The following is a 21,743-nucleotide window of genomic DNA, read 5'->3' on the forward strand; positions in this document are numbered from 1 at the left end:
ATTGGCAATATCATCAGCATCTTTAACTTTGTTCGACAATGATGTGACAAGTGTAGGCAATCTATGTCCATAAATGATTTCAAAATGTGCTTTATGCGTAGTTGTGTATGGTGTATTATTGTATGCAAATTGAAGTAGATACAGATGTGTATTTTATGTTTGTGGTTTTGAAATTGTGCATGCATGCAAAAGATCTAGAATTGTACTATTAGTAGCTTCTGTTTGCCCATTGGTTTCAGGATAGAATACAGATGAGAAATTAATCTTAGTACCGAAATTAGCAAATAAAGTAGTCCAAAAATTATTACAAAATCTAGAATCATGATCAAAAGTAATAACTTTTGGCAAACCATGATTAGTGAAAACAGTCTTCAAAAACAATTGTCCAGGTTGAGATGCAGTTAATGTTTACTTGCATGGTAGAAAATATGCTTGTTTACTAAATCGATCTACTATAGTCCAAATCATATCATGGTTAGCTTGTGTATTAGGCAAACCAATTATAAAATCCATTGAAATATGTTCCCATGGACGATCAGGAATTGGTAAAGACATTAACAAACCATATTGCTTACTATGGTGTCGCTTGACTCTTTGGCAAATTAAACACTTAGAAACAAAGTTAGAAACATCAGATTCCATTTGCGGCTAGTAAAAATCTTCAACAAATGTTCTTAAAGTAGAAATAATACCTCTATGACCTTGATATGGAGGACAATGAATTTTGTGCAAACACAAGTGATCTAAATTGAATAGTGACACACAATCTTTTCTCATAAAACATAAATCCATCAAAATATGGCAAAGAATCAATTGGAATCCAGTTATTAGCAACTAAATTGTTCCAATCAGCTTTAAAATTGGGGTCATGGTCATAGGTATCCTTCATAGGAGTAAGGGAATCAAAGGATAGAATGGAAATATTATGGATACTTGGACTTTTGCTCAATGTATTGGCAATAACATTTTCTCTTCCTGCCTGATATTGGATAAGTGGATGAAAACTTTGAAGGAAAGCAGTCAATTTAATATGACAATCAGAAATTTGTGGTTGGCTAAGGAGATGTTTGATACTTTGCTAGTTAGTTTTAATCATAAATTCAGATCCCATCAAATAGTGTTTCCATTAATGTATGTCTTGTACTATAGCTAGTAGTTCTTTATCATAGGCGGAATACTTCAACTTAAAAGGTTTAAGTTTGCAACTAGAATAGGCTATGGATGTGAATCTTGCATGAGGACAACTCTCCTATTCCTGATCCGTTAGCATCAGTGACTATTACGAAGAATGGTCGACTAAAATCACATAATTGCAAAACAGGTGCATGTGTTAAAGCATGTTTCAACAAATCAAAAGACTTTTATTAGTTGTCAGACCAACAATACACAACACCTTTCTTTAACAATTTTGTCAAAGGCAATGCAAGCAATGAAAAATTTCTCATAAATTTTCATAAAAGTTGGCAAGGCTTAAGAAAGAACGTAAATCATGCACATTTTTAGGGATTGGCCAATTCAAAATTGCCTCTATCTTTTTAGGATCGACACAAATACCATCAGAAGAAATAATGTGACCTAAGTATTCAATTTGGGTTTGGAAAAATTCACTCTTGTTAGGGTTAGCATATAATTGATTCTCTTTCAACAATTTGAAAACTAATGATAAATGTTCACAATGCTCATTCTCATCCTTACTGAAAATCAGTATGTCATCAAAGAAAACAATCACACAATTCTGATACTTCAAAAATATACGATTCATCATACGACTGAATGTAGCTAGTGCATTGATCAAATCAAAAGGCATAACAAGAAATTCATAATGACCAAACTGAGTTCTAAATGGAGTCTTGAAAATGTCAGGTATATCCAAGCGTACTTGATGATATCCAGATTTGAGATCTATCAGCTTGCTAAAAACAGTGGCCCCTTGTAGTTTATCCATGAGGTTGTCTATCCTAGGGATCGGATATCTATTCTTAACAGTGATTTTGTTTAGGGCATGATAGTCAATGCACATCTTATAAATATTATTTTTCTTCTTAACCAGTAGGATAGGTGCACTAAAAGGAGAACTACTGAGCCTAATGAGTCCTCGGTTCAACAGTTCCTCAACTTGTGTTTGGATTTCTTTTCATTCAATCTAATTGTGTCTATAAGGTTTTTTACATGGTGGTCGAGAACCTGGGATTAAATCTATTTTATGATCTTCAGGATGTGTAGGTAGTAAACCAAGTGGTAAATCAGCAGCAAAACAATCTTTAAATTGTGAAAGAAATTGTGCATGTCTTAGCTTCAATTTCATTCACCCATACTAAATATGATTTACTACCTTTTCTCAATGCACATTTAGCCTCTATGTGACTAAGCAGTGGAAAATTATCAAAGATGTGCAATCCATGTAATGTGATTTGGTTTCTATTAAAAGAAATTTTCATAGAATGTGTGGAATAGTCTATGTTAGGGTTATATTTGTGATGCCAAGGCATTCCTAATACAAAATCACTAGCTTGCAAAGGCACAACCAAGAAATTTATTCACTCAACATAATCACTAATTTTAATCTCTAAATCATACACTTCTTTTGTACCATTGTATCTAGTGCCTAAGAATGCAACCTTTATGTGATAATGAGTTGGAATAGTAGATAAATTCAATTCTTTTACCAACTTTGCAGAAATAAAATCATGCATGCTTCTATCATCATGCAAAACAATCTTTTTATTGGCCATGCACAAAACATTTCATCGTTAATAATGAATAAGGATTTGGTATACGTGGTAAAGTATCTGAAGCATCGTCGATATCATCATCGTCTTTAGTGAAGTCTAGTATATCTTCATGGTCCTCATCATCAGTTGCTCCCAATGATTGATTTGAATAGCTTGCTTCTTGGACTGATAGTTCACTGCTAAGTATCCAGGCTAACACTTGTAGCAAACCATAAGCTTTGCTTTGGAGGCATTGTTGGTAAGGGCTGGAAGTTTGGGTATATTGGGATTTGGCAAGGTTACCATTACCCGAAAATTGTTGCGGCCACTTTTCTCGTCCATGAATTTTATCCTCTACATCATCATGCACTAAAGAAATCACATCCTCCAAAGTCTTTGGCTTGAACATATTCACTTCTGCATAGAAGTGACCAAGCAAACCAAACATATACTTGTGCTAGTGGGTCACCTCAAGAACATCTTCAAGCATTCAAAGTTAAAGTAAGGTACTCTAGAAACGCTCAATGTATTGCGGAATGGATTCACAATCTCTTTGTTGTAGGAGATCCCATTGTTTGATGGCTTTCTCGTGGAATTGAGGTGGAAGGAAATTCTGCAAAAATTTCTTTTGAAAGGCTTTCCAAGTAGAGGGATAATCAACACTCTTGCGGACAATAGTCCACCATAATGATGCTCTGTCTATTAGATGGTTAGTGATACATTTGAGTTTATTTTTTTCAGTATATTGCTCTTCACGAAAATAGTCGTCAAATTAACTAATGAAAGCAAGAACAATTTTGCCATCACATTGCCCGTTAAAAGTTTGGAATTTAAAATCTCTTTTACTTGGCCTCTTTCCCAAGAGCATGTCCATCGAGTGTCACATCAATAGTACATCGAATAACATCTTTAGGTTCCGCTCTGTCTTGATCGATAGTGGATTGTTGAAGTGTAGCCAATTGTGCTTGTAATTTTTGACATGCTCTTCACTCTTCTTGAAGTTGCATCATGATTAGATCCAATTTCTGCTCCATAGTCGACTCTGAAAAATCGCCTTCGCCCATAGAATAGTCCATATTATGATCCGACATCTTGGATTTATTGAAGATTGGTCACTCGTCTTCTAGTCACGTGTGAAGAAGATCACCACGAGCTTGCTTTGTTTATTAGGATGCCTTTGCTTTTACGATCTTGCTTTTCTCAGGTACGGCAGTTGAAAATGGTCTTCTCCCAAGCAGGATAGTCTTCTGCATAAACTGTAGCATGACAACATTCTTGTTGTAAATCCGCTCAACCAAGTTGTAGGTGGGAACAGGGGCTTGCTGAGGCTTGAAGATCGATTCGAGAATACCATAGTGTGAATTCTTGCTAGGTTAGAGATTGAGAATTAAACTTTAGGCTTTAGTAAAGCTTAATAACTTTAAGCTTTTTAAAAAGCTTAATGAATTTTAGGAATTCGGAGCAGGACAATGGCACGTTGTTGACGAATTTGACACCTATGAGAGTACATCCTTCTTCCACGAATCATGAATTTTAGAGAGCTTAGAGCTTAAGCTCTCTAAGCTTAAGCATTAAGCTTAACTTGGTACTAATCATGAATTCCTTTATCTCTGAGAACAAATGACTTGAAGAGGAGACTTCTTGAGTGGTCCTCCACCTCCTGGGAGAGGTCCTTTGCAATTAGAGGGTACAGCAGCGGTTCTTCACTACCATGAACATGCCTATATTGTCAATTCATCGCAAGACAACCTGTAGAGCCCTTCGTTCCAGGAGCTTCGCCTTCGCATGAGATGGTAAGCGATTGGAAGCTCTTAATCTTATCTTCGCTTTGATACCATTGGTTCACATATCGGATGTTGTATGCATGCACAGCGAATGTCGAAAGGTCCCCAAGAACAAAGAACTCTATAAACCTTCATAAAAGCAAAAGGGAATTTGCACGATATGAGACCAAAAAGACAAATTGGGTGCGATCTTTCCCCATGCCTTTTGTGAGTGCTTCACAAGGCATGTATTTATAGATTTATTTATCTTTTAGCTCAAAAATAGCCCACTTTACAAATAACGTGCTTTTGGCTTTTATATTTGCTTTTACCCAAATATAGAGTAAGGCGTTTGGGCGTCCAAAAGTCGAGTTGTGTCCAAATACAAATATCAAATAATGAAATATTTAATCGAGCGCCTATGCGCATACAAAATAATAAATATTTTGGCAAGCACTTTAATAAATAAGTGCACTTAAATAAATATTGGCGCCATGCCTTTAGTGATAAGACGTGCACCCATCAAAAATGGTAATTCTTCTAAGTATTTGGATTCATGTCATCGCCCGGTGCTACCCAACACCACCATCGCCTGCTCTACACATCAACTGAAGCATTCACAATTATTAGAAAATAATAAAATAAAACCCAACAAAAGTGAATACCCTAGTAGTCTTCAACTACAAAATAATTAAATAGGTTGAAACTATGTCCTAATCTTAATTTAATTCGAGTGTGCACTCTAAACTCATAAACATCCATTAATTTGATATGTATTTTGCAAAATCACCCATTGTGGAATAACCCATGTGCACATTAAAGTAATCTGACACCCAAAAAGAACAGGCGTCCCCATCAACTTCTCACACAAGGAATCCACCTTGTGTACGAGCCCCAGCAAATAAATATAATCACGGAATCCACCGTGGAATATGCCTCCTAGCATCAAATGGTAAAGAAGAAATCAACACACATGCATGCTCCAAAGTTTCCCTATGCTTGGCTAAAAATTATGTGGCATCAGTTGATCTAATCACATTAAACTAGGCTCCCATTGATGTTGTCTTAGATTGTGGCTAGCTAAAACATTTGGGTAAAATTACTATGGACTTCTCTTAGCTCTACATGGAGTTTATGATGCATGGATAACTCATCCGCTTTGAGAGAGTTCATGATTATGATGATTTTTGGCTAATTACAGTAAAGCAACTCAAAAGAGAGTTTAAGAAATGCTAGTATATCTTTGTCTCACACTTGAATATAGAAAATTTTAGGAAGCCTATTTGTTGGATGAAGACTTTAGCCACATATTTCAAAAATTAAAGTATGGGGTAATGAATGAAAACTCCCAATATCAGCTCAAACATGGCCTTACTTGGTCCCATGGCAAAAATTGCCATCCCTCACACTTCTCCCTTCACATAGAAGATCATGGAAGAGATGCATTCTTGTCCCATTGCTAGTTATTTTAGTGTTTTCAAAACATATGATAGGATTGCCAAGGGCTTTCACCAGAAGGGCCTATGAAGGGATGTCAAGGATTTTGTGGCCATTTGTGTTCCATGCCAACAAAACAAGAACAAGATGCTTAGACTCGCTAGTCTCTTGCATCCCCTACCTATTCCTAGAGGGAAATGGATACATATCACTATGGTTTTCATTACTAGCCTCCCCATTACCAAGAAAGGCTAGAATAGTATATATGTGGCTCCATTTGGCTGATTTTGCATATAATAACTCCACCCACTCTAGCATTGGGGTTTCTCCTTTTGAGGTATTATTATACGAGTCTAAGGTTCCCCTCCCTACATCCTTGTTCAATGATAACATCAATCCCCAAGTAAAGCGGAGTTGGAGAGAATGTAGGCATCTTGCTTCAGCAATGCAAAGTGAATCTTCAGAAGGCACAAGACCACATGAAGCTTTATGTTGATGAGAAAAGAATACATTTGGAATTCCTAGAGGGAGAGCTAGTCCTCTTGAAAGTGCCTAAGTCCCGTTACTCCACTCTTAAGGAGGGCAGTAGTAACAAGTTGGCCCACTATTTCTATGGCCCCTACTGAATCCTCAAGAGAGCTAGTGAGTTGGCTTACCAATTAGAGCTTTTCCCACCACCAAGATTCACAATGTGTTTCATGTCAGCCAAATGAAGCCTCTCATTGGCACCTCAGTGGACTATGTGGAAGAGCTACCTCCCATAGATGAAAAAGGTATCATTCAATATATCCCTGAGACAATCATTGGGCAATGAGATAAACAATTGAGATCTCGATCCACCAAGGAATACCTTATCAAATGACAAGGCCTACCCTTAGAAGGAGCCTCCTGGCACCCAACTACCATTGTGGACGAGTTTCCTCATCTCCAAGAGGCCCAACAAAAGCTAAAGACTAGCAAGTTATGTCCCCTTTTGACCCCACACTACCTGTAGATTGCACACTATTTTAGAACAATTTTGTATCTTCCTAAATTACAACCATGTGCTTCCTAAATAGGCTGAAAGTGCTTGTCAGAAGCTCTGTTTTGACATGAGGCACATCCCATTTGGAGTAGCCCATCAAAAGTTGAAAATTTTACCTTAGCAGGAATGTAGTAGACAATATGCTATCCATAGTCTTCACCCACTCTTCTCATTGTAATGTGCATCAGAGTAGTACTTTGCACCCCCACTCCTTAGCCACTCTGTCAACTCCCTCTAGTTGTCTTTTGTTTTTTAGAGCAAAAAACTTTCAAGTTCGGGATGGAATGTAACAAGCGGGATACACGAGAACTAGGGGTTAGATACCCAATCACACTAACTAGGGTATAGAAGGTGGAAGAGACCCAGTTTAGGGCATCCAGACATAATCAAGAATTGACTCTTCACCTTCTCTCTCTTCTACTCATTTTCCTCTCTCCTCTTCAATCTCTTTCATTACATTACAACTTTGAGCACCATGGATCTTTAGTGGCACCTTATGAGGGTGGGACATTGAGCAATCTAGCATTTTTAAGGGAAACAAAGAGGGGAGGTTAGAGAGGGAAGACTGCCATTAACAAAAACCCTTGAGGAAGCATTACCAAATAGTCATAACATATTTAATGAACCTTTTTTCAAACTCTATGTCATACAAGTATTGAATGAAAAAGTCCCATTCTAATCTATGATATACTTTATCAAAGTCAACCTTAAAGACAAAAAATTCTTGTTCAATATCTTTTGCATGTTCCATTCTCTCCTAGAGAGCTATGATGGAGTCTAAGATGTACTTGTTATGGAAAATTTGCTATGAAAATAAGATCATTTTTATCTATTTTTGTGGATTTTCTTTGTCTATTCGCCACATGATTTGTGACATATTACATGTGTGCACATGTGTGACATTGGCTGCATTATGCATGGTAGATAGATGGAAGGATATTAATGCGTTTTTTGTTACGGTGAACATATTATTGAACCAAGTTACGCGAAAGAACTATTTTAGAAAATTGCATTTTAATTCACAAAAATTGTTTATGGTTGAACTCTTTGTGGCATGGAATTATTGTATTTTGGGGATGCTTCCTAGCTCAATAATATTGTATGTGCACACACATATTTTATTTACTTAGAAGGCCTAGAAGGCTTGATTATTACTTTGTAAACTTTAGAATGGGTTTTTTAGAATATGAGTTAGAAAATATAAGGACAAAGCCAAGGCATTCATGCAAAGAAAGAAAGATCAAGATCCACTTCCCACCATACTCCTCAAAGTCTCTTCTTGACTTCAACATGCCAATTGGCTTCTTGTAGAATTCTATCATTTTAGAAACCCTTGCATAAAAAGGATAATAATCATTAGGAAATCCTCTCTCTTTTTGTCTAATACCACTTGCATCCATTGCTTCTCAATAGCTTGAAGTTGAGACCTTTCCATAATAATTTACATATTCTAAACATGCAAATTAACAAGATTCCAAAATTTACCATAGAAATCTCCTTCTTGAATAAAGCTAAGGAAATCTCAAAAGTACACTAACTTGAATAAAAGTATTAATGAAAGCTTTGCTTTGTAGCTAGATCATTTCCAACAAAGCAGCATCACCTCTAATATCAACAGTCCTATTCCATGTACATCCATCAATAGACTCCTTCCAATAAGATACTCAGAAACCTATAAGGATTTACCACAAATCTCAACTTTCCTATAATACATGGCATCCTCCCATCTCATCCTCATATTTGGCTCTTGAAAGTGTATCTACAAAACTAGGTTCTCTTTTCGTGTTATATGCTTGAATTCTGGTCATGTAAGCAATCCATCTTAACATAGTTATGTCTCAAGTAGAGCAACTGACAATCATGCCTAGAAAAGGTAAGCAATCTATCTCAACCACAACTGGGGCTCCAATAAAATACTCTTTGTCACACTTGAGAGCTATAACAACTCCCCATAGCTCCCTCTTGATATGTGGGTATCTCCTTTATCTCTCATTTAGGACTTTTCCCCCAAACCAAATGGCATACATGTGGTCCTCCTCATCTTCTTGACCAATAGCCCAACCTATACCAATAGGAGTAGTGTGTCAACAATCAATACAATAGGTATTCTACAAGTGTAGTTTGCTTTCCTAAGACTAGGAGTAGACTGTAGCAATTTCTTCAACTTTTGCATGGCTCTAGTATTTCTCTCATCCTAGGACAATTTCTATTCTTTTAGAAGAAGCTAATATAAAACATCTACAATATGTGCAAAATAGGGTATCCAAATCATGTAAAACACACAAGTACCAATGAATCTCCTCACCTTTGATATAGTTGCGGTAATCTTTCCAATAGTATCCACCTTCATAGAAGTTGAGGGTCTCATGTTGTAGTAGCCACACATGTGCCTAGCAATGATGGCGTCATTCAGACCAAATATGGATTTCTATCCTGAGAGTGTGAAATTCACTTAAGCCTGGTCAAAATATCCTCACAATTTGCAATGTGCTCTGTAACAAAGCTCTACATTCCTGCTCATTCAGACTGTCATTCTTCTCTTCTTCTATGCATCCTTGTATGGGTACATCATTGAGAAAAGGCATGGTAAGATTAGGAATATACTCAAATAAGACCTTATGCATAGCATTCATTATGTGCACAACAAAATTAGTAGCACCTTGAGGCAAGGTACACATCCTAACAACAAGGCCTATTAGAGTCCGCTTAGTGATAGGATCTCTACTTTCCAAAGCAAGCTAGAACTGATCATAGCTAGAGTACAAATCACCTATAGAATCACCTAGAGAATAGATGGCATGACTTGCAAATGCCTTAGGGAACTCATCCACAATTGGACATGTTCCAACACTTATGATCATTTCTCTATTCATTGGTTGCATATCCTATATGAATTTGAGTGATCCATTCTTCTTTGGAATTGTAAACCATCTATTTGAGTATGGTGTGAATGAAGGCTCTAAGATTCTCATTCGAATGTTCTCATTCAACAAATCAATCAATTTTGGGAGGTTCATATTAGGCAGGAATAGGGCGAAGGTTCAATGGAATACGAGGAATGGTAAAGATCACCATAAGGGCAACAATATCTAGGCTTACACAACCAATCTCATGTGAAAATAATATGAACACTCTACCATCATGCTCAAGCATATCTTGGAAACACCGTTTCTCTATTGGCAACAAGAACTCATCATTCCCAATATTTAGTTCTGCAAGAGTCTTTGCTCAAACTTTGGATCCCTCAAAGTTGGCTGCTTTGCAACCCTTTGTATTTTCTCATCACTATCAAGTGGAAGCGGTCTTGCAACTAGCTTCATCCTATTATCCACCATTTGTAACTTTTGTCAACCATGTCTTCTCTCTAATTTGCTAAAAAACTCAAATCTTGAGGGGCACGTAACTCTCTCGACTTAAATGATTAGCTCTTTGCACTATGGACTACATTGGAGCAGCCCTGCACATTGGATGACGCTGAAATACTTCAGTAGTAAACTCTGCAGGATAAAAGTAATTAGCCCTAACCTCTGTTTGTTGAGCTACCCCAGCCTTTGAATATGATCTCTATACAAAATCTATAATTTTATGAAACATGTCTAGGGAATGCATTGGTACAATATTAGGACTACTCTACATATCAATTTTTAGCATATCCTCTATTTTCAACACTATGTCTACACAAGTCAAGCCATCATGCATCCCATCTATATGGTCATCATCTTGCAAAACACATGTAATCCTGAAATCTTCCTCCTTCCTACATATGTACTGCCTGACAACTCTAGGCAACTTTGTAATTTTTTGAAAAGAAACATAACTATCTCCTAAAAAGCCAACAAAGCTTAAAGAAAAAGCACTATTGCCTAGATGAAGAACCTTTTCCTCTCTATACTGCCATCATCCCAGATGACAATGGTACCTAAAGAAAATTTAGGTCTTTTGTGCGGAAGAGGGGAAAAGTATCTTTGTTCCTAGGATGATTCTCACATAGGATCATAAATTGTACTACTCTTTTTTCATCTCTACTACATACTCGTCATATGTGGACTCATCATCCATTACCTTTTTCTCCATCCATGCTTTTGTGATAAATGTTTGACCTTGAATAATATCATAAGAACAAGGGTCATGCACAAAGAAATGGAAATCTTCCTATAAATAACCTATAGATACCTTGATATTTGGGCATGTTGCATATAGATATTATGCAATGTTAGTACCAGCTCTCACTATTTTCGCATAAAATCTCGGCTTACCCCATTAAGCTTAAGTTAGATGTCTTAGCTGTGTTTCAGAGATGGCTTGTATTGGTTGAGAACCAAACTAGACATAGGATGAAATGCCTTAGGACTGACAATGGGGGAGAATATGTGTTGTCAAGAATTGCATGGTGGGGGACTTCGCTTGAGCTGCTGCGCCAAACACACATTGTATACACAAGAGGAAGCTTACTCAAGAACACAAGAAGAGAGATGGAGGCCAAAACGTTTTCTTGATGGTTTCTTCTTCTTCTTCTTCCATACACTATACAATGTATACAAATATAGATAAGATACAACGTAAAGGAATGTGGCCTTCTAAGTCAAATAGTGCATAACCGACTATACTAATCGACTAGTGTTATATCTTTGCCAGGTATAGGTAGGTGTAACAAACTAAATATAATAAGTGATAAGTCAGTGGCCATGTGAGTATCATAATGACTGCCAACGTGCTAAGTGTAGATGTGCAGACTCATCTAGCCAGGCGGTCCATCATCAATGTCCCCACGTGCCAACTCAACACTCCCCCTCAAGCTTAACTCTATCTCTGCAACTCCAAGTAAGCTTCGGAACTTTCAAAGCTTCTCTTCACCCAATGCCTTTGTGAAAATGTCAGCTATCTGATCCTGTATGCTGACATATACCAAGTCAATCTCTCCTGCAAGTACCTTCTCTCTCACAAAGTGGTAGTGCACCTCAATGTGTTTTGTCCTAGCATGGAACATTGAATTCCTAGCTAGCTATATGCTGCTCATGTTGTCACAATGAATGACTACTGGACCATCTCCATGCACATCCAAATCATCTAATAACTTTTGCAACCATACCACCTCACATGCTGCCATAGCAACACCTCTGTACTCAGCATCTATACTCAATAAAGCAACTGTAGGTTGCTTTTTGCTACTCCATGTAGCTGCTACACTACCAAGGGAAAACATGAATCCACTTGTAGATCTTCTATCTGACATGCTACTAGCCCAATCTGCATCTATGTATCCAAAGACTTGTACGTCCTTACATGCCTCATAAAAAAGTCCATAATGTAAAGTGGACTTTACATACCTCAATATACGTCTAATTGCATCCAAATGAGGTTTTCGAGGCATATGCATAAACTGAGTGACAAGACCAATAGCATAGCTCAAGTCTGGCCTTGTGATAGTCATGTAAATCAAACTCCCTACTATCCTCCTAGACATAGTAGGGTCTTCTATCTCATCTCCAACATCAGCACTCAGCTTCACATTTTGCTCCAATGGTACTGAAAGAGGCTTACATGCTGTCATACCATACTTGGATAACATATCCAAGCCATACTACCTTTGGGATAGCTATATACCATCATCATATCTGATCACCTCAATACCAAGAAAGTATCTCGGCTCACCCAAATCTTTTATCTCAAGCTTCTTCTTCAAGAAGCCCTTAACTTCAACAATCCCATTGTCACTGTCACTTGTAATAATCAAGTCATCCACATAGATGACTATGATGACCAACCCTGCATCTCTCTTTCTCACATAAAGTGAGTGATCAGCATCAGAAATATGAAATCCAATATTGACAAGGTACTCTCCAATCTTGTCAGACCATGCTCTAGGTGCTTGCTTCATCCCATAGAGCACCTTCTTTAACCTGCACACATATGTGGAATGCTCTAAATCCTCATAACCTGCTGGCTGCTCTATATACACTTCTTCTTGCAATTCACCATGCAAGAAGATATTCTTAACATCCATTTTCTGCAAACTCCAACCTTTGGCTATTGCCAAGGCAATCACACATCTAACAGTTGCCATCCTAGCAACTAGACTGGATGTCTCTTCATAATCTATGCCATATGTTTGAGCATAGCCTTTTGCAACCAACCTAGCTTTATACCTACTAACTAAACCATTTGCATTATGCTTGACTTTGTAAACCCACTTACAGCCAATAGCTTTCTTACCCTTAGGTAAGGGTACCAAATCCCAAGTCTTATTAGCTTCTTATGCAGCCATCTCCTCATCCATTGCTGCAACCCAATGAGCATGACCAACAACATCCTCAAAACAAGTGGGCTCAACATCCTCAACTAGTTTCACCATATAAGCATAATGATGAGCTGCATAACCTTCAAAACCAAATCGTTTAATAGGGTATTTGACCTTGCTAGATCTGCGTACCACCGGATCACTCAATGGAGCCTTTACATTACTATGAGCTCTCTGTACACTTGGTGTCCTAACTGAAGGAATGCCAAGCTCATCATCCAAGCTCTCCGAACCACTAGAATCTCCATCAAATCCCAAATGACTGGTAGATGCATCATTACCATCCAGCACTTTCTTCATTCCTTTTTCCTTCCCTACAACACTTATAGATCCACCTAAATATGTGGGGCTACTCCTTAGTCTCCTAGACCAAGGGCTCACTGTAGGTATAGTACCAGATGATGTTTTTGGTCCATTAAGACTCTGTGATTCTTGTTTTTCTTTTTGCACATAGCTGTCCTGATCATTATCATCATCTAATACATCACCAGTAGGTGCATACCAACTGCCCATCTCATCAAATATAACATCCATTCTCACTCTGAACTCACCTGTGATAAGGTTATAATAGTGATACCCTTTCTGCTCTAAAGAGTACCCAATAAAAATACATTTTTCAGCCTTTGGATCAAGCTTCTTCTATAGCTCATCTGGCACATGAACATATGCAATACATCCAAATACCTTCAAGTGCGATATATCGAGCTTCTTGCTAGTAAAACACTCTTCAGGAGTCATCCCATGAACTACAACTATGGGAGTTCTGTTCATAATGTAGACAGCAGTATGGATAGCCTTAAACCAAAAATGTTTGGGCATATTCTTTTCAACCATTGATGCCGGTTGCAACTTCTGCAATATGCCTGTTTTTTCTTTCTACAACACCATTTTGTTGTGGGGTATACCTGCAAGTAAATTGCCTCTTTATCCCATGAGTCCTCAAGAAACCACTGAACTCATTAGAGAGGTACTCTCCCCCTCCATCTGATCTCAACCACTTCACTTTTAAACCTGTTTCTATTTCAACAACTGCCTTAAAAGATTTGAAGTGCTCAAACACATCACTCTTTTCCTTCATGCAGTATACCCATAGCTTCCTTGAACAGTCATCAATAAATGTGACAAAGTATTTGCCGCCACCAAGAGATATATTCTGTGTAGGCCCCCAAACATCTGTATGCACTACATCAAGTATTTTTCTACTCACTTCTCTGTCATGCGTGAAGGGTTGTCTTGCTTGCTTACCAAACTGGCATGCTTCATAGGCTTTATGCAATTCTACAACTCTAAATGAAGGCAACCCTGTAACCAATCCTTCGGACTGCATTAATTTCAGCCTTTGCACATTTGCATATCCAATACGTTTATGCCATATTTCAATATCTGCAACTACTCCTTTTCCTTTAGCATACATAGCATCATCCATTGCAAGAATTCCAACATCTAAAGTGAACATTCTGCCAACTCTACTTCCTTTTGCAACCAACCTACACTTATCATTAAAGTCTTCTACAAAACAACATTTTACATTGAATCAGACCTACAACCCTTGCTCTGCCATTTGGCCAACAGACACCAGATTCTTTGTAATTGATGGCACATACAATACATCTGTCTGGCCATCATACAAGGACAAGGGAACCTTTCCAATGTGTGAAATTGGGTGGCATGAATCATCACCCGTCTGCACATAACCTCGATTTTGTAAGTCCTGCATCTCTCCAAACCATTCAACATGACTGGTCATATGATTAGATGCACCTGAATCAACATATCATATATCATCATGTGTCCCCTTTCTTGTAACTGCATTCATCATATGCTGCATAACAAACAAAAGCTCATTTTTGTCTTCATTTTATCATGAAGATGATGCATAGTTTCCTTGCTGCAATTTACCATTGCGAATATCATCCTTCTTTGCATAGCAATGGCCTGCAATATGGCCTGTTTTGTCACAATAATGGCAAACAATAGCAAATTTTCCAGAGCCCCTGTTCTGCCATCCACCTCTTCCTCTAGAGCTCCCCTTGCCTCTAAAGTTTCCTCTGCCTTCAGAAACCTGCATTTCACAAAACTATTGATTGAACATGTTTTGTTGGTTATCGCCAGCACGTCCCATACCACAGCCTCTCAAAGAGGATCTACCATGTCCCCTTCTTGAACTCGAGTAAAATGCTTGGACATGTTCACCATTTCTTTCAGACAAATCACCCTGCATAGTGATCTCTTCAGTAATCATGAGAGAGATCAGCTCATCAAAATCTAGAAATGGCTTCTGTACATATACTGAAGTAACAAATGATTTCCATGCCTTCTCATTGTTAAGGCCACTCAGAGTGGATGAAACCAAATCATCATCATCTGGCATTGCATCAATCCCTACTAAAGCATCTACAATGCTCCTCACCTTCAACACATACTCATTGACAGACATTTTCCCTTTCTTCAATGCATTCAACTCTTGCTTGAGTTGAATCTTTCGTGCCTTTGTATTTACTGAAAACATGCTCTAAAAAATTGTCCAAGCTGCATGTGAAGTTTTTGCATTCCTGATATGTCCCAACATAGTATTATCAATGACTATAGATAGCCAATACATCACCTTTTTGTCTTTCGCATTCCACTCTCTCCATGCTTTTAACCCATCTGTAGTTGGAGGGATACCCAGCTCTGGCTCCTTTTCTTCACCTGAAACAAATTCATAAAGGCCCTTTCCAATGAGGAAGTTTGTCACATGGAACTTCCATGAAGGGTAGTTGTTCTTGTTGAGCTTCTCAATAATGGGATTTCCACTGTTCTCTGCCGTTATCACAAACAAGGATACAACACAACAAGCTGGTCTTCTGCAATCTTTCACAACACGTGCACAGCAAGCAACCTTTTTCACTGATTGCTCAATAGTACATGTAATCTGCAACCTGTTTGCAGATAAACCTTATGTTTTTCTTCTTGCAAACACCTCAAAAGTTACAGATTCGCAATCTGTAACATGTGCACCCACTTTCGGTCAATACAACCGAAATCACAGTGTACCCTGAAACTGCTATTCGCAACCTTGCAGCTCTAAAATGGGGCCTGAAATGGCCTCAAATGCCCAAAATAACTGCGAAAAAGTCTTAGAGGACCTATTTGCAAATTATACAGTGCTTTACTCGCACACCAAATCTCACAATAATTTGAGATTTTTGCTCGACTCTGCTTTCGATGCCTCCACAAGCACTATCCAAGAGAGAGAGTGGAAGAATGGGAGAGCTTCTTACCCGTTGCTTGCTTGCTCGAACCTTGCTTCTTCTCCTTCACTTCTACCTTCAAAATATATCTCTCTCAGTGGCAAGGCTCTGATACCATATCAAGAATCGCGTGGTGGGAGACTTTGCTTGAGCTGTTGTGCCAAACACACACTGTATACACAAGAGGAAGCTCACTCAAGAGCACAAGAAGAGAGATGGAGGCCAAAACGTTTTCTTACCGGTTTCTTCTTCTTCTTCTTCCACACACTATACAATGTACACAAATATAGATAAGACACAACGTAAAGGAAAGTGGCATTCTAAGTCAAATAGTGCATAACCGACTACACTAACCGAGTGGCGTTATATCTTTGCCAGCTGTAGGTAGGTGTAACAAACTGAATATAATAAGTGATAAGTCAGTGGCCATGTGAGTATCATAATGACCACCAACATGCTAAGTGTAGACGTGCGGAATCATCTAGCCAAACGGTCCATCATCAATGTCTACACGTGTTGAGCTTGCTAACTCAACATATGTCACATTCCTTTGAGCAGCTATGTGATGAGAGGGGTATTAAGCATCAGTTGACCACCCCCTATACCCCATCCCAGAATGGTTTGGCTGAGTGGATGAATAGAACCATCCAGGAGTGTGTACGCAGTATGCTTAGGCATGCAGGTCTACCATAGAGCTTTTGGGTTGAGGCAATTAGTACAGCTATGCATGTCATAAATAGATCACCTTCCAGTGATTTGGATTTTGAGGTTGCAGAGGAGGTATGGACTGGGAAACCTTCGTTTTATGTGTATCTACATGTCTTTGGATGTGAGGCATTCTACCATGTACCCAGAGACAAGCATACAAAGATGGATTCTAAGAGTGTCAAATGCATTTTCCTTGGCTATTGAGATGCATGCGAAATGGGTTACCGCCTCTAGGATCCACAAGTGTGAAAAGTCATCCACAGCCATGATGTAGCCTTCCATGAAGACAAGATGCATAGGCAGCATGAGAAAGTGGTAGAGATATGCAAGGTTATATTCCAGGAGGAGCCATGTACTCTTGCATAGCTAGTTGGACAGCCTGCAGTAGCAGTTGGTACACATGGCCAGGGTGTTGGATAGATGCGACATGTAGCAAAGCCTACAATGAGACGGTCTACTAGAGCTAGACATCCACTTGACCTAGTTGAGCCCTTGATGCATTATGTCTTGGTTATAGATGTAGGAGAGCTTCTCACCTATGATGAGGCTATGCGCAAGGGTGATAGTCACTCCTGGGAGAGGGCTATGTAGTCTAAGATGGACTCCCTACATAAGAATATGACTTGGGATTTGGTTGCATTGTCTAATGGTAAGAAGGCTTTGCCATGCAAATGGGTGTACAAGGTGAAAAGTACCCTTGGGCACCCCAAGCCAGCTTATAAGGCAAGACTTGTTGCTAAGAGTTTTAAGCAGGAGCATGGAGTTGACTTTGATGAAGTTTTTTCTCATATGGTCAAGATGACCATCCTATGCTTGGTTTTGGTCTTAGTTGCATAGCTTGACTTGGACGTGTATTAGATGGATGTCAAGACTGCATTCTTGCATGGGGATTTGCATGATGAGATTTACATGGAGCAACCTAAGGGCTTTGCATAACCTGGCAGGGAACACCTAGTGTGCAAGTTGAAGAAAAGTCTTTATGGCTTGAAGCAGCAAGCACCTAGGAAGTGGTATCATAAGTTTGATGCCTTTATACAGTCACAGGGCTATAGCAGGAGTGTTATGGATCCGTGTCTTTATATGAAGAAAGCCCGTGATGGCTCATTGCTTATTTTGGTACTTTATGTGGATGATATGTTGATAGCAAGGAAAGCTCATGATGAGCTGGATGCTCTTAAATCTCAGCCAAAGAAGAGCTTTGAGATAAAGGATTTGAGACACACCTCTCACATTCTTGGTATACGCATTAAAGCGTGATAGGCCTCGGGGACTACTCTACCTCTCACAGAGGGAGTACATTCATAAAGTCCTTGAGCGTTTCTACATGCAGGATGTGAAGCCTATTGGCTGTCCATTACCTTGTTATGTGAAGGTTTCACGGGCAAATTATTTGCAGACATATGAGCAGGGGGCCAAGATGGCCAAGATCCCTTATGCATCAATTGTGGGCAGTTTGATGTATGGCATGATAGCCACTCGACTATGGATACACCTGGCAAGAAACATTGGGTTGCCGTGAAGGGTATCATGAGATACCTAAAAGGCACAACAGATATGTGTATTTGCTATGGCAACCAGGATATAGGAGTTGTGGAGTACATAGACTCCGATTATGTAGGACATGTAGATAGTAGGAAGTCCATTTTTGGCTATGTATTCACCTATGCTGGAGTTGTTGTCTCTTGGATGTCCAAGGTTTAAAAGTGTATAGCTCTCTCTACCCACTGAGGCTTGTAAGGAGGCCATATGGTTCGGCCGTTTGGTTCATGAACTTGGGATTGATTCTATACCTACACTGCATTCAGATTCTATGAGTGCTATTCAACTAGCCAAGAATCCAGTCTTCCATGTGAAGTCGAAACATATTGAGGTGAGGTATCATTTTATACGTGGGGTCGTGGAGGACAAGTCTGTTGACATTGTCAAGATCTCCACTGACGAAAATCCTGCCAATCTGCTCACGAAAAGCCTCACTATTGAGCGCTTTGCCTTCCTTAAGAGATTGATGGGTGTTGGATGAGATGACATTTTTTCTCATCCTGTTGTACATGTGTACATTTTGTAATGCATTTTCTTTTTCTTTTTCACTCCTCACTGGGCAGATTTGCCTTAAATTGGGAGGTTGTTGGGGGTAAAGGCGCCTCTGCCTAGTCACCAGTGTATTACTACACTGATAGTACCCACCACTGCATACTGCAGGTGGCGGGCGCCCATCACTGTCACTTTATTCTTTATTATTTTAGTGACAATTTGAATAAAGGAAGGTCCAGTCATACATTGTGACTATTGGAATTCCCATTTTCTCTCTCTCTCTTTCTTGTTCTTGCTCTTCCACCATAGCTCTTCCAAGCAAGCTTCGATCCTTCTCACCTTTCAATATTATAGATTTGGATGTAGTCACTTTCAAGGGGTTGATCTCTATTGGTATGCTTATGTATGTATGTGTGAACTATTATCATGGTTTGTATTTTTTAAGCATGTTTGAAGAAATCATCTACTTTATTGAAGTGTGGGCCACTTGCCTTTGAGTTAGTTTCATTTAGTGAATCTCAGCTAGGTTTCAACAAATACGCTATCCCCTTTGGTTTAGATGCTTATATCTTTTTGATGAGATTGGGCCACCCAATCAATCTTTTAGGCCCCGTGGATTGCCTACCCAAGGCAGACCTCCAGTGCCACGAAACAATTACAATAGTGATGGAAAGAGAGGAAGAAATTCTCCTTTTAGGAGAAACAATGGTAACTTTCGTAATCCAATGGGGCAAATTGGACAACAAAGGCCTAGAGGACCAGTAATTTGTTATCGATGCCAACAGGAAGGTCATATAGCTACATACTGTCCAAATGCATGTAAAAATCAAGACTATACTCCTCTTTGTAGGAGGTGTAGTGGTGAAGGACATCATGAAGAGAATTTCCCTAAGCAAGAGGATAACAAAACTAATGACAGGGGTAAACAAGTTTCTAATGAACCCTCAACCTCATCCACAAATTTAGTTGAAGTAGAAAAAACAAAGCAAGAGATTGGAGTTAGGTCTAAATTCATACCACATAGGGTAACCTTTAAGGCTGACCCCATGATTGATGTTGTTACTAGAGCGCAAAAGCAACAACAAAAGGAGCATGGTCTAGAGGAAGAAAGTCCCCAATCAAAAGAGGCCGTGAAGGATAAATCTAAGGACATAGACCCTAACATAGAGCTATCTGAATTGGATTCTCCTCAGTAGTCTCCAGACCATTCGTTATTGCCTGTGCCTCTAGCAAATCCTAAGATTCATATTGGGGGTAGCTCCTTTTCCTGAAAGACTCGTACCTCCAAAAGAAGGGAGTAAAGAGCAAGCGGAAATAGTAAATAAGACTTCTGATCTTTGGGTAGCATTGCATGAAATAAGCTTAACAATTAACCTAAGGTAGCTACTTGAAATAGCGCCTATATGTCGAAGGTAGCTTTATCTTAAGCTAGTTTGACATAGGAGGAAAAGGATTGAGACTAACGCTTCTAAAGTAATTGCAAATGCCTCCAAAAGGAGAACAACTAAGTAAAAATTGTAGATTTATTTGTGGATCCAAGAGCACCAGTTATAGACACTACCATCAATGGACATTTGCTAAGTGAAGTACAATTGGATGGTGGTTCAGTAGTCAAGTTAATGACAAACCAAACGATGCAAGAATTAGGGTTGAATAATCTAGAACTACTCGTATAGTTTTACGTATGGCTGATCAAATACCACCTAATAGCATAACACTAGTTATCCAAGAGCACAAAATCACTACCCAAGGTTGATCAAAATCAACTTTCTTGAAAAGATCCAAACAAAATTGCTTAGCCTTTTGATAGAATCATAAACTCAATTTTAGCACATCCCCATGGAGGGGTCATTCATGATATGAAAGTTTATTTTGTGGGTTCAAAATCCCTTTTTAAGATTTGTATTTTCATAAGAAGGATATCATTTAATGGGGATGCTCATAGGTTGAATAGAAAAATGGTGTGTTTTATATACATGATAAATATTCAAATAAAGGGCTTCTAAATTTAGCCTTGAATGTAAATGATAGTTAGGGGTTTACATATAGTGAAACCCTTGAGCATTTCTCTCAACTTTAGGAGTTGTAAGCTAAACTCATGGTAGAATGTGCCAATTATTCTTCTCCCACCAAATGACCAAATGAAACTCCTAAACTTTCAATTGAAGAGCTAACGATTCTTAGAGAATGAAAAAATTGCTCCTACAAATACTATCATGAGGTGGGAGAATGTTTTATTTTCACTAGTTTATTGGACAAGCTGCAAAGAAAACTAGAACATCTCATCATCTTAGTCTTGAACTTCTCAAAAAACCATTGGAGCCTTTGTTTCACTATTACATCAAGACTCAATGGGCACCCTAAATAGTGAAATATCACACTTTTATAAATTTCTTCAAAGTCAAGGTAAGGTACCCATTTAGGAGCATCTTCTAAATGAATCATCATTTAATTCAATTTTATGAATGCTAATCGCAATACTTGAGACAACCACAAACATATTATACACTCTTAATGATTCCTTAGTAGCAACAATAT

Source organism: Lygodium microphyllum, chromosome 4, assembly GCF_053477565.2.
Source record: "Lygodium microphyllum isolate KBCC chromosome 4, Lygodium_microphyllum_v1.1.10, whole genome shotgun sequence".
NCBI lineage: Eukaryota > Viridiplantae > Streptophyta > Polypodiopsida > Schizaeales > Lygodiaceae > Lygodium > Lygodium microphyllum.